The sequence below is a fragment of the Acipenser ruthenus genome, unplaced genomic scaffold (assembly GCF_902713425.1).
Source record: "Acipenser ruthenus unplaced genomic scaffold, fAciRut3.2 maternal haplotype, whole genome shotgun sequence".
Lineage (NCBI taxonomy): Eukaryota > Metazoa > Chordata > Actinopteri > Acipenseriformes > Acipenseridae > Acipenser > Acipenser ruthenus.
Genome location: NW_026708423.1, coordinates 52,501 through 57,648, shown reverse-complemented (window position 1 = coordinate 57,648; position 5,148 = coordinate 52,501).

The window sequence follows — 5,148 nt, the reverse complement described above, 5'->3', positions numbered from 1 at the left end:
CCCCCGGCCGTCCCTCTTAATCATGGCCCCAGTTCAGGAAACCCACAAAATAGAACCGGAGTCCTATTCCATTATTCCTAGCTGAAGTATTCAGGCGAGTAGCCTGCTTTGAACACTCAAATTTTTTCAAAGTAAACGCTTCGGACCCCGCGGGACACTCAGTTAAGAGCATCGAGGGGGCGCCGAGAGGCAGGGGCTGAGACAGTCGGTAGCTCGCCTCGCGGCGGACCGCCAGCTCGATCCCAAGATCCAACTACGAGCTTTTTAACTGCAGCAACTTTAATATACGCTATTGGAGCTGGAATTACCGCGGCTGCTGGCACCAGACTTGCCCTCCAATGGATCCTCGTTAAAGGATTTAAAGTGTACTCATTCCAATTACAGGGCCTCGAAAGAGTCCTGTATTGTTATTTTTCGTCACTACCTCCCCGTGCCGGGAGTGGGTAATTTGCGCGCCTGCTGCCTTCCTTGGATGTGGTAGCCGTTTCTCAGGCTCCCTCTCCGGAATCGAACCCTGATTCCCCGTTACCCGTTATCACCATGGTAGGCACAGAAAGTACCATCGAAAGTTGATAGGGCAGACATTCGAATGAGTCGTCGCCGCCACAGGGACGTGCGATCGGCTCGAGGTTATCCAGAGTCACCAAAGCGGCCGGGGCAAGCCCGGTTAGGTTTTTGGTCTGATAAATGCACGCATCCCCGGAGGTCAGCGCTCGTCAGCATGTATTAGCTCTAGAATTACCACAGTTATCCAAGTAACATTGGAGCGATCAAAGGAACCATAACTGATTTAATGAGCCTTTCGCAGTTTCACTGTACAGCCCGTGTGTACTTAGACATGCATGGCTTAATCTTTGAGACAAGCATATGCTACTGGCAGGATCAACCAGGTAGCCGCGCCTTCCGCATCCCCCGGGGGTGGAGGAGGAGGGGAACGAACGCGATCCAACCCAGACCCAACCGCCAGCCCCGCACGTTCGGATGGAGTGTCCGACCATGGAGTGGGGAGAAAAGCAGGGGGGTAGGGCGGAACACGACGGAGCCCACCCGCGAACGGGAGTGGCTCGAGCGCGGCTGAAGGGAGGTGGGTGTGCACGCCGCGGGTTGCGGCAGCACATCACGGAACCGACAAAAGCAAGCGGTACGGGGACCGCAGAGTCGCCAGCGAATGCCGTTTCAGCTCCGGGGAAAGGACACGCACAACGGGACGAAACCCGCCGGTCCTCCCAGGCTCGAACCAGACCTCTGAGGGAAAGGCTCCCGGGCTTCTCGGCCTCGCTCAGAAAGGTCGGCAGCCCCCCTCTCCCGGTGGGAAGGAAGGGCCGCCTCTCTCAAAGTCGTCAGCCATCTGGAGGGGAGGAACCGCCGTGCCTGAACACCGGTGCAAGACCGGCCCGCAGGGGCCCTCCCTAGTTGGGCTGAAGAAGCCAAAGGGTGAGTGGAACTGGAGAGAGAGATGGTCCCGCGACCCGACTCGCCTCCTTGCCCTCGCCCTAGTCCACAGTAGGGCGGTCGGACAGGGTTTTAGAACAACAAAAAACAAAACCACACCGAGACTTGTCCAGGACTTTTTCTTGGAAAGTGTGAGCTCTGGTTCAAGTGCGGAGCCTCCCACAGCATGGACCCGACAGGAGGAGTCATCCCGGCCATCTTCCCCTGCCCAGCACAAAGCCTCCAAGCCTGGCTTCAACTGATCACTCACAAGCATTTTTCTGACACCTCCGTCCTGACTTAGAAATATTTTTTGTTCTAAAAACCCTGTCGACGGAAATCTCCGCGGGTCCCCCCGTTGTATCTCAGACATGGAGTCTTTATGGGCAACGGGGCCGAAGTCACACTGCCAAGGAGTCGCTGCCACCCCGCAGGACATTTCAATCTCGGCCGTTTACAGACTTCCATAAACTGCCCTGCTATGGTCATGGTCATGTCATGTTAAAGATAGGCGACATGACTATGTCTTTTTCAACTCTTAGTTTCTGGCGGAGCCAAAAAAGTCCGGACTATGGTCATCTAATGTTAAAGATAGGATTTTTTTTTTTAAAGTGCTCGGCCAATGACCATGTCCACCAAAAGGCTCGCATTGAAGGTAGACACGACCATGTCCACAACGGGACTTAGTCTCTAGCAGCAAAAACATGGAGGTCACCAAGGACACAAACGGCACACTGCTGCTGAAAACAGAGCCTCCAAACCCCGCGAGGGCAACAGGCTTCAAGTGCACTGAAAGTCAGCGACACAAATGGCACACTGTTGCCCAAAACAGAGCCTCCAAACCCCGTGAAGGCAAGAGACTTAAAGTGCATTAAAAATAAAAAAATGTAAGGGACCCACACTGCCTACTCAAGCCCAAAACAGAGCCTCCAGCCCGGCCTGATCTGGCGCCAGGCGCGGGAGGGCAGCATACTTCCATCAGCATGGAAGTCCAGGACTGTAAGGGGACCCACCGCCTCCCCAAGCCGAAAACAGAGCCTCCAGCCCGACCTGATCTGGCGCCAGGCACGGGAGGGCAACAGACAGACTTCCAGGGAAGTGGAAGCTGCCAGGGGTGAATGGGAACTCTGCCCGGGGTGCAGAGCCTCCCACATGGCTTGACTTATTATTTTTACTTAAATATTTTTTTGATCAAAAGACCATGCCCTTAGTAATATGCACTTACCCCCCCAGTGTATCTGTTATCTAATAGCATTATGAGAGCAAGTCACTACTTCATGCCGACCTCCTGGAACTGCCGCTCGGCCACCCAGACCCACTTTGTCCACTAAGGTTTTTTGTGGCTATGGTAATGTATTATTATTATGTGTTTATTTAGCAGACACCTTTATCCAAGTCGACTTACAGAGACTAGGGTGTGTGAACTTTGCATCAGCTGCAGAGTCACTTACAATTACATCTCACCCAAAAGACGGAGCACAAGGAGGTTAAGTGACTTGCTCAGGGTCACACAGTGAGTCAGTGGCTAAGGTGGGATTTGAACCGGGGACCTCCTGGTTACAAGCCCTTTTCTTTAACCACTGGACCACACAGCCTCCAATGTAGCACTATTCTGACTCTAGTCAATTCTATTCTAACTATGGTCATTTAGCTCAATGGTGACTCTGGTCATGTAGCTCAATGGTGACTCTGGTCATGTAGCTCAATGGTGACTCTGGTCATGTAGCTCAATGGTGACTCTGGTCATGTAGCTCAATTTTGACTATGGTCAGTGCGGCAGTGTGGAGTAGTGGTTAGGTCTCGGGACTCTTGACTAGAAGGTCGTGGGTTCAATCCCAGGTGGGGGACATTGCTGCTGTACCCTTGAGCAAGGTACTTTACCTAGATTGCTCCAGTAACAATCCAACTGTATAAATGGGTAATTGTATGTAGAAAAATAATATAATTGTATGTAAAAATAATGTGATATCTTGTAACAATTGTAAGTCGTCCTGGATAAGGGTGTCTGCTAAGAAATACAGTGGCTCTCAAAAGTATTCACCCCCCTTGGACTTTTCCACATTTCATTGTGTTACAACATGGAATCAAAATGGATTTAATTGGGAGTTTTTGCCACTGATCAACACAAGAAAAGTCCATAATGTCAAAGTGAAAAATAAAATCTACAACTTGTTCTAAATTAATTACAAATATAAAACAGAAAATAATTGATTGCATAAGTATTCACCCCCTTTGCTATGACACACCTAAATAAGCTCTGGTGCAACCAATTGTCTTTAGAAGTCACATAATTAGTTGAATGGAGTCCACCTGTGTGCAATTAAGGTGTTTCACATGATTTCAGGTTAAATACACCTGTCTCTGGGAGGTCCCACAGTTGGTTAGTACATTTCCTAACAAAAACTACATCATGAAGGTGAAGGAACATTCAAAGCAAATCCGGAATAAGGTTCTTCAAAAGCACCAATCAGGGGTAGGATATAAGAACATTTCCAAGGCATTGAATATCCTCTCAGAGCACAGTAAAGTCCATTATTAAGAAATGGAGAGAATATGGCACAACTGTGAATCTGTCTAGAACAGGCCGTCCTCAAAAACGGAGTATCCGGGCGTATAGGGCACTAGTCAGGGAGGCCACCAAGAGGCCTATGGCAACTCTAAAGGAGTTACAGTGTTCCACGGCTGAGCTGGGAGACACTGTGCATATGGCAACAATAGCCCGGGTGCTTCACAAAACTGGCCTTTATGGGAGAGTGGCAAAAAGAAAGCCATTGTTGAAAAGAACTCGCATCAAATCTCGGCTAGAGTTTCCCAGAAGGCATGTGGGAGACTCTGAGACCAAGTGGAAGAAGATTCTATGGCCTGATGAGACCAGAATAGAGCTTTTTGGCCACAACGCTAAGCGCTATGTTTGGCGCAAGCCTAACACCGTACATCATCCTGAGAACACCATCCCTACCGTGAAGCATGGTGGTGGCAGCATCATGCTATGGGGATGCTTCTCTGCGTCAGGGCCTGGAAAGCTCGTGAAGATAGAGGGCAAAATGGATGCGGCAAAGTACAGAGAAATCCTGAAGGAAAACCTGCTGAAGTCTGCAAGAGACCTGGGACTTGGAGAAGATTCATCTTCCAGCAGGACAATGACCCCAAACATACAGCCAAAGGCACACTGGAGTGGCTTAAAAACAAAAAGGTCAATGTCCTGGAGTGGCCCAGTCAAAGCCCGGACCTCAATCCAATTGAGAATATGTGGAAAGAGTTGAAAATTGCTGTTCACCAAAGGTCCCCATCCAACTTGACGGAGCTTGAGCAATTTTGCAAAGAAGAATGGGCAAAAATAGCAGTGTCCAGATGTGCAAAGCTGGTAGAGACTTATCCAAATAGACTCATGGCTGTAATTGCTGCCAAAGGTGCCTCTACCAAATATTGACTCAAGGGGGTGAATACTTATGCAATCAATTATTTTCTGTTTTGTATTTGTAATTAATCTGTGGAGAAGATCTTCCCTGTTTTTCAACATTTACTTTTCAAAACGAACATTTGTCATTCAAAAGTCCAACAGCATAATGCAAGGAGAATGGCTAATTCATTAGGAACAGTCATGTTGAAGACAGTACCAGTTTCAAATGATTAAAAACTGGGAAACTGTTTGAGAAAAGAAATATATAAAATAGTTTATTTAAAAATATTTAATATATACACATTTTTTTAAGAAAT